This window comes from Numida meleagris, chromosome 4, assembly GCF_002078875.1.
Source record: "Numida meleagris isolate 19003 breed g44 Domestic line chromosome 4, NumMel1.0, whole genome shotgun sequence".
NCBI lineage: Eukaryota > Metazoa > Chordata > Aves > Galliformes > Numididae > Numida > Numida meleagris.
This window is the reverse complement of record NC_034412.1, coordinates 7,017,342-7,037,255: the sequence shown is the minus strand read 5'-3', so window position 1 is coordinate 7,037,255 and position 19,914 is coordinate 7,017,342. Positions and strand designations below refer to the sequence as shown.

Genomic DNA, 19,914 nt, shown 5'->3' with positions numbered 1-19,914 from the left:
GAGATTGTTGTAAATGAACTACACCAATGGAAAACCAGCTATGCAACACAGTATATAGCAGGTAAAAGAGAAGCAGCAAATGCCACCTGTTCCTTCATTACTTTAGTTTCCACCATAGACTATTTTAAAGGTTCTTCACATATTTTTTTATTCCAAATATCCTGAACGATAGATGAAAACTCTAGCGAGCTGGTTTGCTGTAAGTTTTATTAGAGCTTTTAAGTTTCTTTAAGCTGAAGCATTTTCCAAAGTGAAGACCGAGAGCAGGGATTTACCCTCACGACATCCACTGAAATATACTTTTCGTGCTAGTATGAAGACTATGAATTAGCATATTGTGATGTTCCTGAAATTAGAAGCCCCATGAACTAACCACTTTATGATATTTATGCTTTGCTTCATAATGCATTCTCCACAGATGAATCAAAGGGCCAAATGCAATTGCTGTTGTGAGATAATAAAGCATGAAGTGGTGTGCTTGGAATTAAATTTACATAAGACGAAAGATGGTGGGAACGTTTATGATGATAGTAACAATTGGTGAGCATACCGTGGTTCTGGCTTCTCAGAAATGGCTCAACAAAGTACCACATCACGAGCATGAATAATTAAAGCAGTATCTGGGGATTCAATCAATTTAAAAAGGAAGAAGGAAAGTTTTCCTCTATTTTCTTGGCTTTTAAGATCAGAGCTGTCTAGGACACGTATCCGTTATTTCCCCAAAATAGTCTCATAGCATTGTGTAGTTTGCTGTTCCTGTGTCTGCTTCTCTCACAGAGATGTGTTTTATAGTTAGCAGAAGGGCTGTTGGATAAAGCTTGGCAGAATCCTCCACGGAACACACAGATTCAGGGCAATCCACTTTTTGAGCCTTCCATTTTCCACCTGCCTGCTCCATGAGTGAAACAGCCTTGTGTCCTTGACCCTGCTCTGCCGCTCTGGAAAGTCACTGGAAAGAGGCAGCCCTCTACTTTGTAGACTGCAGTCACTGAATTGTGTCATAGTGTGGTATAAGGACTTCTGCCCGCCCCACTGCTCGATGCTTTAGTTCCATTCCTGATCATGCAATTGCCATTTGCCAAATCGGAAGTAACCACAAAGCTCCCAACAGGACGTGCTCACAAAGAGAAAGCCACATTTGCGCAGTGGCAGTACGAGGCCAAGTTGAGGGACTGGTGACATCCTTAGGCATCACACAAAACAGAAATGTTAGACTTCCGAAAAGTTCCAAATACTACCAGTTGAAACTTGTTTGGTTTTTCTCAAGTGAGCAGCAGTAAAATTCTCTAGAGCATGAAAACAAGTGCAAGCAATTGCCAGCAGTACACTAGCACTGCTTCCCTACATGAACTGAACCCCTGCTGTCTAAGGGTGCAAATACAGCTAACAGAAGGGGGATGAAAGGAACATGTACTTCTAAGAAGTTTGAAAAAGGACTGTTGTGACGAAATCACATGTAAGTGCAGTCATGAGGGCTTTTTGGCCTGTTATAAGTCACTGTCCATTGGATAGCTTCACTGGAGGACTGGTACTATGAATGCTCATCAAGGCAAAGTTTGCAACCTCTAAGTATTCAGTTAAAAAAGAGAAGTTTCCTTTGGCTGGTGAGAACAAAGGCAGGCTTCTTCGGGTTTCTACCCTGTGATCAGTTATGCAACCTTGAAGACAATGACAAATGCTCACACCTCATTCATTAAGGCCTCACGGAGTTTCAGAACACTCTGAAGTTGGAAAATATCTTCAAATGTATGTTTCTTAAAGAGATTAGAAAGCAGAACTCTAGTTAGCTTTTGTATGCCTGTTTTGCTGAGGGTGTTATTCTAAGAGCATGCAGGAGATAAATGATCAACACTGAAAACCTTGACGCTTCTGTAAATGTCTTATGTTCATTTTTTAAGAAATATGACAGCAAGAATTAGTACTGGCTCTTCTATTTCAATAATGGTAGTCATGTTGAAATGACAACAAACATCATTACATTTACATGCACATTTATGCAGACAAAAATTGTCATTACTTATTTCAGTGGAACATTTTATAATTTGCCCTATAAACAAATAAAATCTGTATAAGCTGTTTTTAGCCTTCAGCGGTATGTCAACACAAGCAACTTAGAGTTAGACTTACTGACACTGGAAAGTATCCCCTTCTATTTTTAAAAAGCTTAAGATTAAAAGTATATTATTTATTTTTCAGTTTTTAAGAATATAGTGAAAATACTTTTTGATTGTTGGCTGCAAATAAAAAGCAGATGGTAGAAATGTTGCAAATTTAAATAAAAAAGGGGGGGGAAATAAAGATGTATCCATGCGCCTCTTTGACTTTAATGTTCTAAGTAGGTAATAAAATATGGCAAAATAAAAAACAAGACACAAATTTATAAAATAAGTACACTTCCCTTTAGTCCATTTGCAATGAAAACTATTCTAATGTTTTTCCACCTATTATCTACTTTCTCTGATCTCGCTTCTGTCCTTTTCTACACTCCAATCACTGTTATGCTAGATGTTGATACTTCTTACCACCCTACAGAAATCTTATGGTTAACGTCTTAAGTGCTAGAGTGCTTGGTATACACATCTATTAAGCATCAGCGTAAATCGAAATATTGCACAGGGAAAAGCATTTCCTAGCACTGAAGGAGCTGAACTGGCTTTTTCTAAATGTTTCTTGTTAGAATGTACAATTGGATAATGCCAGAAGATTCAGGGAGTATCCGGGCAGATTACGGGAGAGCAGGACAGAGCTGCAGGTCCTCTACGCACATCTTCCATGACTAATATTGAATTTAAAACAAAGAAAACAAAAGAAGGTGATCATCTAATTAAGATAAAGAAGATGGCAGAGAATGAAACTTGCTGTTACGTTTGGTTTGTCATGAAAATTTTTCCTGTAAAGAGGATTTGGATCAGCTTTCCAATAGAGAAAGTGGAGCAGAGAATGTTTAGGGTGGAGTTTGAGACATTTATGATCAGAATTACCTCTTCTTCCTCCTTTACACACTGCAACAGCGGAGGTCTTCATGAAACAGTGTGTACAGAGCCCTGCAATCAACATGACTGGATGTGACCATCTGTATTCTAATCATTACTATTTCATGCACTAGCTGGGTGCTTGTCACAACAGAGCCCAGTTCAGCCCCTGTTTATGCTGAGCAAAGTCTGAAGGAAACCCACTGACTTCAGCAGAACTGCTCTGCATACACCTCAGTATGGCTGAGAACAGCATCTTCAACTGAGGAGACAACTTACAGTTCTCTTTAATATCAGGGCTGTTTTCAATATTGCCTATATTGGGCCAAACTCTGCTTTTTAAGTTGAGCATTATACACCCAGATTAGCTTCACTGAAGTAAACATAGTCATTCTATGTTGATGCCCATGCAGTTTACCAGAGGATGTTATTTTCCTATTTCTTAGGGCATCTGTAGTATAGATAGCTGAATATGGAGGACAATATAAACTTCACTATCAGAAAAAAGCACGAAGAAAGTCACTTAATATAAAAAAGTCATGTAAGTGTGACATACATGAGTGCTGATAGAAGCAACTGAATAAACAGCTGAAGAACAGCTGGAAGCAATCACCTGACGTGGGTTAGGGTTACAAAGGGCCACTATCTCTGTCATATGACTTAGGTCAGTATTATTGGTTCCAACAACAAGCCACATCTTTCCTCTTTTTTGAAATTCAAATGCGAACAAAATATATTGCCAACTACAAAGAATCAGTACAAACTAATACAGCCCAGCAAAGAGGTAGTTACTGGTAACTCCTGGCTGCTCCTACTATTGCTTTTGAATTAAAAAAATGAAATGAAATGGAAAGTTTCACTTTGAGACAAGCTACCTGGCTGTCCCCTCATCCTCACTGTAAGACATTAAACGGTATCATCCAAGATATGCATTTAGCACAGTCTTTTAGTCCTTCTTGCCTCAGAGAAAGATACTGCGTGGCAAATGCCATTTATTGTTAACAAACAGTGGAAAAGGCCCTTATGAAGGACATAACTTTAGGTATCATAATTAAAAGAAAAAACTCACAAGTTTTATGAGTAAAGAAAAGGAAGGCTCTAATTGGTGTAGTCAAATGGCTGTAGCATATCTGCTGCTATTTGAATAATAAGCTATAAACCATGAATCTATTTGTTAATGAACAGTGAAACCAGAGCAAGTAGAGAAATACGTGGTTTGCTTCTCTGCTTTTATTTACATTAGAACAACAGAGACGACACATTTATTTTCTTTTAGCATTGTTTTCTTCATAAAGATCTAGCCTCTACTTGATAAAGTAGGCATATACAACAAATTCAGTACCAGCAGGTGAAATAGTAAGAGGAGCAATTTCTGAACATGCTTTTCTAAACATTGAGGAAGCGTGAGGGAAACCTAAAACTAAAACATATTCTCACGAGGTGAAAAAAAATCATTTAAAAGCCTGTCATAAATGAAAACAATTTACTTGTGCCAGTGTCCTTAAGTGCCACAAACTCTTCTGCTTCTGCTGCTACATTCTGTAATGATATTACTGCATATAGCACATCTCATCTAATCTGTTAGTAAAATCCTAAAGTCACTTATGTCAGTCTCTAATGCAAGCCAAATGAGTCTTCCCAGTAATAAGAAGCTTCGCAGAATTAGTTTTCGTTTTGCAGAAAATTGCCATTGGGGCTGGCACTTTTATCTAAAAATTTCACTCGTGCATAAGCAAAAAACTCATATATTATTTGGTTACATTCCATCAGTATGAGAAATAACATTGTGAGAATTCTATGCATGCTAATGATATATAGAAATCCACCTGCTTTCAGATAAAATGAGTTTAATTTTCTGTTGCCCACTGCCTGGTTGGCCTTTCATAAATTACTTATGCACAGCTATTATTAAAATAGAGGGAAAGCAAATTAGAAAGTCCTCATATCTCTCCACTGGATTTAACCAAGGCAGGGCTGTGACAGCTAGAGTCAGCGTTTTTGAAAAAATTCTGCTCTCTTGAAAAATTTTGCATCTCTATACAATTCTATGCCACTGTTGTAAACGTTCTGACCTGCCTTCTTACCAAATTAACCTAAATCCTTTCTATTTTTCAACATTAATGGAATCCTCTAGAGTCTTGCTGATATATATTAAAATATATTTATTGGTTAATTTGAATTCCAGCATTTTGTACCTCATTTCCCAGTACTTCTGTTATATCTGAACAGTTTGGAGCTTTAGCATTAGAAACTTACAAATTAAGATAAATACGTCTGACAATTATCAGATCAAAACAACTTAACTTTCATTGGAATATATGATTGCAAATTTCCCTTCCTGATGAAAGAGAAAATGAGGACTGTCTGCTTGAAACAGTTAATTGGATTTGAAAGTACTGTACATTTCAGCAGTCGGTGCAGCTTTTGGTTGGTCAATGACTACTTGACCTCCTGATTTTCCAACAGACAATTGGTTTTCATTTCTTGAGGGTCTTTTAAGTCCATAGTTCATGGTGACTTTAAGTTTAATTTTCTGTTAATGATATTATTTTGCTCTCTTAGGATAAAACTTTCTTGTGATGTGCTGAGCAGCAGTGGCAATCCCATTACCATCTGAGGAAGGACACCTCAAACTGCATCCTTTCAGTGTTGTCTATATTCTATTCCAAATGCTATTTTAACATTTCTGCTTTGTAATTCATGTGCATTTAAACTACTAGTTATTCCTCTCCTTGAAAAAATACAAATGTAAAAAAAATATAATCACAAAGCTTTTGCTGTCACCTGCCCAAAGCTCCCCTTTCAGTACCTGGGTCCCTATTCTAATCAGCAACTAGTTTAATACCTTCCACTTCAGTACTGGCTGCTGATTAGTGGTGGTGTGGGTTTGTTTGGGCCAAGGACGTGCCCTACAGGTTTCAGGCTCCATCTCTCCATTTTCAAGCCCATTAAATTTGCATCCATACCATATAATAGTGCATTAAGCCCATCCACACAGCAGGCAATTTTCTAATGCTAACAACAATTTTGTCCATAGCTGACATCCACAGCACTTTGCTAAGCCCAGCCAATCAATGCTGGCACTGCTAAGAAGACTCTGCAGTTCCTACACTAAAGCAGTTTTTCTGATGTTGAAGCAATTATTTCTGAGGAGTTTTTGACCACGTATATATACAATGCACATTATCTGCTGTAGGCATTGTTTTATTTCATACCCCATTCTCAGCAATGATGAGAGCCATACAGGTGTGCCCACGCCCTCGGGCTGTTCCTTCCCACCTGAGCTGTGCAGATCCGACAGCCACCTGCCACACTCGAGCCAAGGGAACTGTCCCAACTGACAAGTAAGCTGTATGTTAGGTAACAGCAAAACTGGGCTCTGAACTACTAAAATTAATCCATTATGTATGCACTTCAGTGATGATGACAAAATATGCACATATGCATCTTTTATTTCACAAAGGAAAACATTTTAAGCCAAACTACCAACTGGTATTGCCACCGTTGCTCACTTGACTTTTAATGGAATGAGAACTGCTGCCAGTGAACCCGGTATAAAGGAACTCTAAAAGGCCAACTGTACAATCCAGGCAAAGAAATACAAGCAACCATTTCTGGGGTCTGTTCCTCATCTTGCCATTTTCTCACCAAAGGACCTCGGCCCACGGTCTCACCATTTCCCAAAGCAATCTTAGAACTACTCACATAAAAGTTGAATGTCTTTCTAATGTGGAAAAAGCTCAGATTCCCTTCTCTACTAATTTTAGTGCATACATGTTCTCTCTTATTTCCCACACTTCTGTTTACTAACCAAGACGACAGGTGGCTTGCAGGTTAAATACCAGCTTTTACCCACATCAAAAACCTTTTAAAGTTCATTATTCAGCTCCTCCAAAATAACTGTTTTAGCTACAAAGACTGTTAAATTCACTTCTGGTTTTGAAACTCTCAGACTGCATTTCCTTCACGGTGCCCAGAATTACAACTTTGCATCCTTCTCTCTCTACTTTTCAGTGACAACTGAAATTATCAAACGCATGTGAATCCAGAAGCGTTCTCCAAATGAAAGCATATGTTGCAAAATCTTCGACAGAATGGGAAGAATAAGCAGGTAGAGTGTCAGTTAGAGTGTAATGCTGGGTTTCATGCATATTATTCGATTGTATGCTTCAATTGAACTGATGCAAGCTACGAAACATTTCAGAACACAGTAGGGACATAGTGCTCCCCACAACACCTGGTCTTTCCCTTCAGTTTCCTGTCCCTCCTGACAACTCACTGTCTGTGAGCCACACTGTACATTTGGACACAACTCTTACCCTGTGCAATTAAGGCCTGAGCAGCTAAACTTCATATTGAGGTCTTAACAGAACACACATAAATGCAAAAGTTTTAGACAAAGTGATACAAGTAATCTGTGATGAATTACTTTAATGTAACATTTATACTAGGGGAGGAAGCAGGAATCCTTGTGCCACTACAACAGATGTTGGACAAACAGGGAAGAAAATGACATCCTTCCTGCAGAAAGTTTGCAATCTAGATATAAGTAAGTTGTAGATGTATCTTTGAGTATAATGGAATGTCCTATATAAGTAGCTTGTGAGAATTCCATAGACTGAAATACATTCTCCTAATAAACCAATGACAGGTAATTTTGAGCAATAATAAGCAATTATTTTTTTTTTTTAATTGATCTGTTGGCAGCTCTTGAACATTTCAAGATTTCATTTCATTTCATATTCACTTTGTATAACTCATCCATGTGCAATAGACAAAAATGAGTAAAAGCCTGTCATGAATTAAAAAACAATTTAACACATAAAGAACACCAAAAACTATGATTTATTTCTGTACCCTCTCAAGTACAGAGTGTCCTGTGCACTAGTAGAGGACATTCTATACTATAAGACTGTTGAAATGCTATAATTAAAGGTCTGTCAGACTTTCCATTAAATCCCTGATTTTCAGGGTTTAATTAATAATAACACTGAAAATTAATGTGAGTAGAATTAAAACCACTGTCATAGCCCTACTGCATATTAATTCCTGATTTTAAGTCTCTACAACATGTGGGACTGAGCCAACTTCCCTTCTTTAGACAGTTTTCCCATCACAGGGAAAACCACTTTGAATGTAAAATTGCACTTTGGAGATGGTGGATGTTTGTCTGAGCATGGACAGTGTGATCAGGTTCCGAAACACCTACAGCACTTCTATGGTAAGTTAGATGAACATTTCAGAAACTCAGGAATGATGGAATTGGATAAAGGAAGAAAATTCTGTAAGAATCAATGTGTTAAGCATGGTTCAAATTCATACACCAAAATGCACAAACATTCAAAATTCATCAGTTAAATCAATCAACTCAGGGTAAGCTTATGCATTTACTTAAAAAATACTTGCATTTTCAATCACTGCTAATTTTTTCCTAAGCAAGAACCAAGGGACTTGTCCCATAATGGAAGATGTACAACGTATGTAAATACTTGGAAATGGGCTTTCCCTGGGAGTACGAGAGCAAAACCAACATTCTGCAACTGAAACAAAAGCTACTGCCGCTTCGGCAGTTCGGAACACGGAACAGAAGACAATTCCTTGAAAATAAGGGCGAGCAGCTTCCCATACAACACAAAGAAATCAAATCTTTGGCATAAAAAGATCAAATAAAACTACCTCAGCGTGGAAGTCTAGAGAGGGACCTGGCAGAATACTAGAGGATATTCAGCTCTCTGAGAAGTAAATAGTATTACAGCTCAGAAATAGGAAAGCATGAAATTTTCTCAACACTACTGTGAGAAACAGACCCAGAAAGATCAGGCATATGCAAAATATTACAGTGAAGGGTGGAGACAATACATTCAAGAGTTATTAAAGATGTTAAAATGTTTTGTTTCACATAAAAGCACTTATTATAAGGCTTGTTCGGATTCCAAACAAATAGCTGCCATCATTGGCTCTTACATTAAAAACATACGTGGCAAAGTAAACCTCTATCTCATACTTCAACGGTCAATAGACAGTAAAGGGTTCAAAACTATTTGCTGTTAGAACTGGTAAGTAGGTCGAGGAAGTTCACAAGCAAAATCTCCGTGTCATAAAGAAAAGTTGACATTTGAAATATAATATAATGAAATCTATGGCACCTCAGAATGAAGCACTATCAAAAACAAAGTCCACCTACATAAAAAAGGAAATTATGTCATAAACAGTGAGCTGAAAGCAACAGCAGAGAACATGATCTGTTTTCATTAAAGTTGGATACATCTGCAGCACAACACAAAAACTGCGATAGAATGTATGCAATCAAAACATGCTTTAGCTACTCTGATGTATCTAAATTTTTGGCTTCACTTCTTCCTGCAGCTGGAGCATTTTGTTCCAACGGCTCTATGCTGTTTTGCAAGCAAAGCTGGCAAAATGCCACAAATTTATGAGAAACTTCGTAAGGGCTTAGCATTAAAGACTTCTACTTTCATATCAGTACAGCCTGAATCAATAACACTGCTACTAAGTGTAAAGAGGGACATTTCATAAATATAAAAACCAGGAAGATCTAAGACTCTCTTTTTTATGCAGTTTGAGATAACACCTTGCTCTGTCCAACCAGAAACTCCAAAAAAGGAATGGAGAAAAAACGAAAGATGCAGCTGGAAGAATGAGTGTGCATTCAGGTATATGAAGTACTGGCTAATTTGGCAATAAGGTTTTGATTCCATCAGAAATAATAAATAGGAAGAGATTGCAAAACACATTTGCACTGTAAAAGGAGGAAAGGAATTTCCAGCACGTTGCATTTTAGCAATCTGAACTTTTTTGGCTTGCCATATTTTACAGTATCTCATCTGTGTTACTAATAAATAAAAGACAAATGGTATTTTCTATTGCCTCTCAAGTAATACTTCAACATGCCCCTAAGACCAGACATCCTACTTACATAAGCCCATCCAGAGCACATTCAGAGAACGATCAATTACAAGCAGTGACTCAACACACTGCAAGGCCTTCCAATCACGACGTGTGTGAGCTGCCTCCAGGCAGTCAGCGCTATGGGAGATGAAAAGCTCAGGAAGCACATCAAGCTCAGAAAGCACATGGTGCTCATGGCTGCTCCAGGTGTGCTCTTTAAGAGCTCCATACACTGACAGCAACTGATGAATAGGTACAAGCGGCCTTCTTCTGGCTTCTGTAAATGTGTAACAGTATGGCCCCAGTTTAAGTCATTAAAGGGTTCATTGGGCAGGTCAGGCTACAGAAGCTGGAGCATGAACAAGGGGATAGCTCGATTTTTGTGGCTCAAATTGTCATGTGATATATATAACAGTTACAGAACTGCACAGCTCGCAGTTCCTCTCCTCTTACATTTCAGCTCTGTCTGCTTCTGCTCACACAGCCACTCTCTCAGGCCTGAGCAGCAGAAGTTACTGGACGCGGAGGCAGAGAACAGCTGCTTTTACCACAGCTCTTGTAAAGAATTTGCTAGGAGCTTTTTGAAGAAAACTCTTCTTCTTGGAACCACAGCTCTTCAGAGGAATTTACCAATTTTAGTGAAGCTTTTAGAGAGAGAAGTCTTCCATGCCAAAGGCAGGATTTCTGGTAAAGAGCAGTCTGATTAGCACCTCAAGATACAGGTACTAGCCTGTAGTGTCAAAAAGCATTCGCGTTCACATTCAAGGAAGGGTTTGTAAAGCTGCTCTGTACTTACTAGAATACCTACATTCTTCAGACTGTCACCAAACGAGAAGACTTCGGATGCATGAGACTCCTACGTACCCCAGCCCTGGACAGTGACTCAAGCTACAACCTTTACAACATGGAAACCGTTTCAAGAGCCATCTTCCCTCAGGGCCAGAGGTACAATAGCATTTGAATGCAGTCTAGAAACCTCGGGGTAGGGGAGAGGTAAATAGAATCTTACTGTAAATCTGAGAAGCAACACCTGGAAAGTTGCCTGAGGACTGTGATAGTTCTCCCTCAGCACCCATTTGACAATGAAGTTACTCCAGTGAGCTCAGGGAAGTTATCTGTACTTTACGCAGGGCTCTGAGAAAAATGAAGCTGCTTAAACTGCAAAAACCTTCCTTATCCATCTCACCGTGCCAACTAAATAAAAAATCACAACGTATGGAAAAACAGTCCAAAGAATGTTCTCCGCATGTAGCTGGAAGTCATTTAAGTTACTCAGTGAGACGTGATAATGGACATTATTTTTCACTTGGCCAGTTCATATTGTGACACTGGGGGAAGGACAGTCTGTCAAGTTTTTGTCTACGGTGCCTACTTTTTCACCACACTGCTCCTGCCCTCCCTCCATTGTGCCAGGAGTGCATGAGGTGCTGGAAGGGCAATGAGACTCAACCAGTGGCTGGAGAGGCTGGAGCAGGGGGACTGAATTACAGGCAGCCTGCTGAGCCTGTCTGAAAGGCTGTGCTGTTTCTCTCTGTGGCTGATATGCATCTATGTCCCACATGCCATATTACATGGAAGGGATTATAAATAGGATTTCTGATATTTCAGCTGACATGTCAGGAGCGATCATTACACGCAACTGTCTACGTTGCAACTTCAAATTCACATATTCTGCCTTCTGAAGGGATCATATATACTTTCATCTGAACTCCTAGGCTCAGAATCTTATGCATGTGACTGATACTGCAATTAAATGTACTTCAAAGTGTCTAACTTACAGACAATCTTTTGTATCTGTAGATGTACCTTACTCCCCAGTAACGCAACTGGTTATGTGAAATAGAAGTATTCAAATAGCTCCAAAATCTAGGTATATCACAGCTTGTAATAATTTGGAAGTTGTTTTGAAAACAACTGGGTTGTTTTCAAATTAGGGTTTTTATTTTGTTGGGTTTTGTTCGTTTGTTTTTTAGCCAAGAGAAGAACAAGAAAATAAACAAAATAGGGAAAAAATATCTTAAATTAGCTGTAAGTGCAAGGTATTGCTGGCTATAAATATAAATAATGCTGCCACACAGAAATCTTAAAAAATAAAGAGATTACTGCAACTATCAATATAGCTTTACAGTATCTAAAATTTGATATACTTTTAAAGAAAATTACAGGATCATAATAAAAAATACAATACTATATAATATTTTACTGTACGTATAGCGAACATGACAGTGAATATGCACTTCAGAAATATAAATTAATTACTGCGTGAAGACTGTAACATTTCATGACAAATACTCAGTGCAGTAACAAGACTTAGGACTATCTGATCTCCCTGTACAAAACATTATTAAATCCTTGATGGTTTCGTGGGAAATGTAACATTTTTTATGCTTTCATGGAAATAGGCTTTGAGCATTCCAACTATATCATACAGATGTAAGATATTCTAACTTTTGGCTGTTGAAGCAGTAGAAATTCCAACAACAGTACTCCATAGAAAAATTGCTTGGGTTCTGTCCTTGTGACAGAATGGATGTACTAGATTAAGATCATTTCTAGCACCCCTGCAATGACATTTTCCATGCTGAATTCATGCAGACCACTGTCCACAGCAGACACAATTTAACATGGTTCTGTTGGTTCAGATGAAATACTGAGGATCTGTTTGACTGTTTTTAATAAGTTTGTCCAGAGTGAGAAACAAAATCTCCCAGTGAAGAATACTACCATAAGAACCCACTTGGTAGCTTAGACCCAAAGAAGTTCTTCTTCTGGAGTATTGAACGGTGTCAAAAATATTAATCAGAAAGTTCCACTTGCTAAAAGTTCCATGTACTAAAGAAAGCCAAGCTCACTTTCTGCCCCAAAAGACTAAAAACATTTGATTTATGCCAATATTTTCCATGGATATGTAAAGACCTTACACAACAGAACAAATACATTGAAGAGAAGATCACTTTGGGGCCTATAATATTATGCTTGAGCAAATATTAGAATGTTTTTATCTGAAGCATGAGCTCCATCTCATTACGTTGGACTGTGTATAACTTATCTTCCCTAATGCATAAATTGATACCATTTGAAGTGAACAGACTACAAACGTTTATATGATGAACAACAGAAGAGCTTGGTTCTCTGAAGGATGTTCTTGCCACATTTTCTTCTGCTGTTCTCCATCAAAAGCTGTTGCCTTGACAACTGTGGGGCATTTTCTGGCTCTATGTATGCTGGTGGGAAGAAGGCCAATTTCTTTCCACAAAAAAAAAAAAAAAAAACCACAAAAAAAAAAACCCAGAACTGGTAAGAAATAAACAAGTAATAACAATTCCCTCAATACTACCAAAATGAGGAAGAAAAGAAGGAATTTTATTAAATGTAGGATTTTATAAGTCAGAAGGGGAAATACTCAAGCATTGAGGGACTCACAGACGAAAGTGGGGAAATGAAGAAATAGCAATTGCTTGAGACAACAGCAGTGCTAGGAGTAGCTGTGGCTAAGGTCAGGGCTCAGTTCTTCTCTTTGACCAGATTCCTGCAACTGCAGTGTCACTGGCCTTCAGTGGTATTGCTGTTGCTTTACCATTACTCCGTTTATATTAAAAAGAAGGGATATTAAATATATATGGAAAGGATCTGTTCGTAATTTCCACTGCTTCTGCATACAACCTTTGAGAACACTAAGTAAAATTAACTTTATCTTCAATTTTGTGCCTCATTTCTCTTTGAGTGCAAGTCTTCTTTAATTAACGCATCTCCAAAGCAAAAAAAAAAAAAAAAAAAAAAGAGGAAAGAGATGTCAGTATCTGCATTTCACTAGAAAGAACGGGAGATGGACACAGCTTATTTGTAGCACAGAAACAACTATGAGCGTGCTGCCTTGATGCTCTGGCCTTTTCTGTATCCTGTAACTAACATGGAGACTTCTCAGCTATGGAATATTCATTTGTGTTGCTGTTCTGTACCAAAAAATTCAGCATATCATGAGGAAAATCACAAGCCTTGAAAGTCAAAGCTTCTACAAAGAAACACAGATACTCTGTCATAATCTTTAAATTCTTAATTACTTTAATCACGTATCATGGCTTTTGCCATTTCTCGTGAGTTATCAAACCTTGACCTCCTTTAAGGGTTAGTTAAAACACAAGCTATCTATCTTGCCAGTAGATATTTAACAATTACGTTATGCATGTTCTTTATCAAGATTAAATTATTTTAGAAAGCATTCATTAGTAATTAGAGCTCAATTTTCAGTCAAAAGAAGCTAAAATTGTCTAATAAGAAGCAACGTACTCTGTATTGAAAAGAAACTGCAGTATATAAATAGACAAGTCTGCCAAATGCACCTAACAACACTGAAGTTCAAGCCTAAGTTTTTTTACTGTATTTTATTCAATGAAAGGAAAGACAAAGGCTGCAGCAGTAACACCTCTGCTAGCAGCGTAAATTCAACACCCAAACATCTATGGTCAGGCTTCACAATACACCAGCCTGCTAGTCAAACTAATAGCATTTCTATTTTAAGTTAAATGGAAAGGGATTAGGGCAAGAAAACTCCCTTTATTGACCACTAAACACATGGCATTGTTTATTACATAAAAGGTAATTGCTTAGTGAAGATTCCCTCTGCTTTTGCTGCAGAAAATGTCTTAGTTTGCCATTAACCCTTCTCCCCTTACACGGTAGTCACATATGTACCTGCTCACAGAAGCATAGACAACCTTCTGCATGATTGAGGGCAAGAACTTTGTAATGCACTACCTTTATCTGTCATATTTTGGTCTACAGCAGTAAATTCTGTATGCTTCTACTGACTGCTCCCCAGAAATATGGTATAGATGTGGCCTTTTATACAAAGATAAGGTACACAAATGATATCCAGAGAGAATATGGTAATAGAAAATAACAGGCTCAAACAACAATGAACAGCTCACAGTCAAATCCCAAAGCATTAGAAGATTTCAGGCTATGTGGTAGAGTACAAATCCATCTTGGATCAAATTATTCACCCATTTACTGTGGTCCCTTGCTTGGCCTGGCAATTAGTTCAACTGTGGAATGGTACTTACGGGTACATTCACAATCCCTACATATTCTCTACAGCACAAATGGACTTTAGAATGGAAGAACTGGATACAGGCTATCCCATGTAACCAGAATAGCCATTACTTTCATACAGGATGTTATATTTGTGTCGGAAAATAAAATGCAAGCGTATTGGACTTATGTGGCAAGGTTTTGGTAGCGGGGGGCTGGCAGGGATGCCCTTTGTGAGAAGAGCCCAGGAGCTGCCCCATGTCAGATCAGAGCCAGCTCCTAAAGGGACACACCACTGCCCAGAGCTGAGCCAACGAGCGATGCTGGTGTGCCTCTGGGAGAGCAGATTTAGGGGAAAAAACACTACTGTGCAACAGCAGCTGGGGAGAACAGAATGAGAAAACTAAACAGCTGTGCAGGCACGCAGGTCAGTGGAGAAGGAGGGCAGGAGGTGCTCCAGGCAGCTCTTGAAGAGCTGCAGCCTGTGGAAAGCCCACACAGGATCAGTTTGGGAAGGACAGCATGGACCCCATGCTGGAACAGGGACAGAGAGTGACCACGAAGGAGCAGCAGGAAAGAAGCGTTGCAGACTGACAGCAACCCCCATTCCCCTGCTCTGCTCAGAGAGGAGGTTGAACAGGGTAGATGAGGGAGAAAGGTGTTTTTAGTTTGCTTTTAGTTTCTCACTGCCCTGTCTGTAATAGGAAATAAATTATATTAACCTCCTTGGGTCTGTTTTGCTCATGACAGTAATTGGTGAGGGATCTTCCTGTCCTTATCTCCAACCTTGAAATCTTTTTCATCGCGTTTTTTCATCATCTTTTTTGAAGAGGGGGAGTGAGAGAGCAGTTGTGGTGTAGTTCAGCTGCCCATCAGAGTGAAACCACCACAGCAAGTAAATAATTCTTATCTCCTACTTTGTGTTGCAGGCAATCTGAGGCAAGTTAGTTAACCTCTTTGTGCCTCTGTTTCTCCATTTTTAAAACAATTATCATACTAGTGCGATTTGAGATTCACCATTTTTGGCTCTAATAGAGTTAACTTTCCTGTTATGTGTAACATACATATGCAATGGAGTTTTTTAATTCTCCCTCATTAGGCCATCTTAGCATGGAGAAAACTCTTCTACTAAACAATAAGCTATGTTAGCAAAACTCACTTAGGCAAAACAATATCAAAACCCAATCTTGAGAAACTCACTTGAGCAAACTGAAGGTAGAAATGAATGTTGCTGGACAGGCCTGATCTGCAGAAATGGACTTTTTCCATTCTGCTTAAGAAACAGAGAGAGAAATGCTATTTTTGGAATTACCAGTTCTGATTCACCATTGCATGACACCATTTCCACAACAATTTGCAGGGAAATATTGCAATTAATCTAATCCTGTAGTGATGTAAGCTACTTTGTGAATGTGTAAATAAAACTGCTTTATGCTAAGCAGCAAAGCCTCAGTCTCTTCCCCAAACTGTCTAAAGTAATTTTGGTTATAATTAGCAACCCCTCCAAATGTAATTATTCTGACGGACAATTTTGCAGTAAAGCTTCCCTTCCCGTCAGATGAGTTTTAATCAGAAAGGTCACTTTGGCTAATAATTTCTATGACCTTTTCTCCCCATCCTCCATAAAGTTGAAAGCTTGAGTTAACATATGATGTCTTCAGGGGAAAGGAACACGCCGTCTTCTGCAGTTTGAGAAGCTCTGATCTACAGAAATAACTTCTGGAAGAAAAAGTAAAACATAGTCTCCTATAGTAAGTCTTTGGCTTTACTCCCAAATTCCTGAGAAGGCTACTCTAATCACAGCACCAAACAAAAGGGTGATTTTTTAATAAGTTTTGGGCTTATCTAAAGCAGAGTGCTGCTTATTCTTTGACATTCGCTGACTTCCACCCAGTTGAAGCAGTTCCTTAGCTGCCTTTCAGCCGACTAGTGTCGACAATAACAACATTACATTTTTTTATTTTCTGAACACTCAAATCTAAATGCAAGTTAGTACTGCACATGTATGCATGCACACACAAATGTAAGTAATATCTGAACATTTCCAAAGGGCAACAAGTCCTTTTGGAATAGTAATGAATAGAGAAATCGTCTTGTGCCCTGCATGAGATAGGTGCATTTCAAGATTTTCCTATATAGCTTCCATGAAAATTGGCCCCTAAGCAAGGGTGTGAGTCATTGATGAATACAGCTCTAAGGCTTCATGCTGTGCAGCAAGAGCTGTAAAAGGCATTAGAGGAACACAGGGGAGGAGGAGAAGAGAGAGAGAGGGGGTTAGGAGGTTATTAAATAAAACCTAGTAATGGTTTTACACGAACGTTTACTGAACAGTGTTTTGACAACGTACGTCCTAACCCACTGGGCACCCACCAGATTTCTGGCTGCAGCGCCCTCTGTTGGCTGGTGCTCGGGGGGGGCTGTATGTACCCTTCACTGCCATAAAACATTTTGCCAATGCTTGAAAGGATTTGTTGTCCCAGCTACCCTAGCAGCATCTCCCTGTTGAAAACTCCACTTGTAAAGCTAAAATTACCCTACACCAGTAGGGCTTATAGTAATTTTTCAAAGAAAAAATCCTTGTGCTGGAATATTGATTTCTCCTCTGCACCCACATCCACAATATGAAAGCCCGTGACCACAGCACCGCATCAGCAAAAGTCACATTCTTTACCAGTGTAATTGTGCAAAAAGTATGGAACAGGTCAAAGAGAATCTATTGGTGACAAATTTAAACTTCAAATTTCAGAGGTATTTGGCTTACATTTGCCTTTTTTTCTTAAGATCAACAAATTAAAACTGCTGTCAATTTATATCATTCACAGGTTAGCAATGGATTGATTCTATGTCACTGATAACACATCTGTCTTGAGTTATGAGCGATTTAGCTTCCTATATACCTGTGTTCCTCCTATCCAAGTTAGGAGATCCAGGTGTCAATACAGACGTAACATTTTTAGTCAATATGTAAGCCACTGTCATGCCAGATTCTCCATCCTTCATGCTTCCAACACGTTCCGCTCTCTTACTCACCACTGCAGTTTCCTCAGTCTCTTCCCATTTTTGCTTCTTCCATCACATTATCAGTCTTGATATAACCATCTGCAAGAAGAGATCCAATATCCCATTACAAAACACCGAGACTTGCAGAAGAAAAGACTTCCATGTGAAATTTATTACAAACATTGATTAAATGACATTAACTCGCTGTGTTGGTTTAGTTTTAAATAATCCAGCAGACCTTTAAATCGGTCTTTTTTTTTCAGTAGACAGCTTAGCCTACAGGCCTCCCTGTATTTTAGATAACAAAAATGACTTGTTAGAAAGCAAAACATAAGAATTTGAGAATTAAAAAAAAAAAAAACTTGGGAAGAAACAAAAAATGAACCTTTTTTTCCTCCCTCAATAACAGGTAAAAGAGGAGCAACACATTTTAAGTGCAGTAAAACAGTGGTTTTACATTTATGTCTTTTGAACAAATAGGCGTAGCGGTCTACCTCACTGAAAACTCAATTCAAAAGGAATGTTGAAACAGAAAAATAGTTTGCCACATCACAATTATATTTGTTTTTCCTAACAGCATTAAAAATAACACTGATAAATTTTACAAGAAAAGAAAAACCTTGGTGCACTTATTGACTTTTTTTTTTTAGAATAGAAGTTACATTTTCCTTTTTAATTAAGGAGTTTGATAACTGTTAAAAAAAACCAACAAACCAAACACAAAACCATCACCCTTAAATACATAGACATGCAGCACCATCTGCTGGATCAGCATCTCTGCCAAAAATTTCTGCACTTAACAGAAGATAATTCCACAGGCAAAAAAGAAAAAAGCCATACAAACAAAAGCATATCACGGACATATATTTAGCCAGCAATCGGCAAGCGAAGTTAAGGAGCACGGAATTTCCATGAAAATTGCAAAATAAAACTCTACTCACTGAGCACTTTCTACATCTCAGACACCAGATATAAGTACTGTGCTGAAATAATACAAGCAGACCACATATGGTTACAAAACTTCAAGTTTGGTATGTGTTTTAACTGCATTAAGATGATTTTGATCTGGCTTCTTAATTGTATGTGTTATGTTACATGATTACAAATTACCATTTTTCTGCTGAATGTTTGTGAACAGAACTGTTCACCTCATGATAAACAACATCCAGTAATTTGCTTTCTTATGGTCAAGCACTACGTGGTCTCACATTATTAGCGCACAAGCTCTGTTTGGATGACAACAGATCATCACTGCAATATCACATTTGATCACAGATGCTAATTTAAAATCCCTGCGAGATAAGTTGCGAGATGCATTTATCTTTCATACTGTGAGTAAAAGGAAGTTCTTATCTTGGGTATGGGGAGAAGAAAGCCCTCATGCACATCGCGTGATGTACCACAGCAGTCCCTGCTACGCTTTGGTAGCTTCTACCATCAACCTTTCCATTCTACCAGGCCATCTAACTGCAATCTCCATACCCAGCTCTTGGTGCACTGCTTCCAGCAGGTAAAAAAGCACAGCCCTCAGCAGGCACTCCTTTCACCCAGCACCTTCCCAACAGGTGCAGCTTCTGCCTTATTTTCACAGCAGCAAATCACATTGTACTGATTTGTTTTCTGATTATCTTCATTTCTGATACAGAACTGAGACTTGCTTGTCCTAAGAAATGATTCTGAAGAGCCAGCTGTCTTCACGTCAGTTTTCTAGAAGTCTTCTCCACATATACTAGAATCAAGAATACAAGTACCTTAAGAAACCTGACTTTTGTGCCTATGCAAGCTTCTCATCTTCTGAAAGGTCACACATTGTAGCTATATTTATGCTCCTGCAGATGATCATCTTTGCCCTGTTCACATTGGTAACATAGTTCCAGTCACCGTACATTCCTCCAGAAGGCACTAACCACACTCAGCAAACCATTCTCAGCATCAGACTGACACCATCACTGTGAAAGTGTATGGCCAGGAGGTCAAAGCAGAGGTGATCACAACTTCATAC

At 38.6% G+C, this 19,914-nt stretch overlaps 2 long non-coding RNA genes across 3 annotated transcripts in view; one reads left to right on the top strand and one right to left on the bottom strand.

Moving 5' to 3' along the window:
- LOC110398517 overlaps window positions 1-7,609 on the top strand; it is a 36,277-nt gene extending 28,668 nt beyond the window's left edge. The window contains exons 3-4 of the long non-coding RNA XR_002438431.1: window positions 6,987-7,083; window positions 7,424-7,609. This is a non-coding gene — a long non-coding RNA (uncharacterized LOC110398517). The remainder of the gene's footprint in view (window positions 1-6,986; window positions 7,084-7,423) is intronic.
- Window positions 1-19,914, bottom strand: part of LOC110398516 — a 45,930-nt gene that overhangs the window by 24,024 nt on the left and 1,992 nt on the right. The window contains exons 2-3 of one of the 2 annotated variants that reach the window (XR_002438430.1): window positions 17,943-18,011; window positions 13,672-16,631 (exon numbers count right to left, since the gene is read on the bottom strand). This is a non-coding gene — a long non-coding RNA (uncharacterized LOC110398516). Of the gene's footprint in view, window positions 1-13,671; window positions 16,632-17,942; window positions 18,012-19,914 lie in introns of those variants that run through there. The other variant, XR_002438429.1, reaches the window with a different exon arrangement.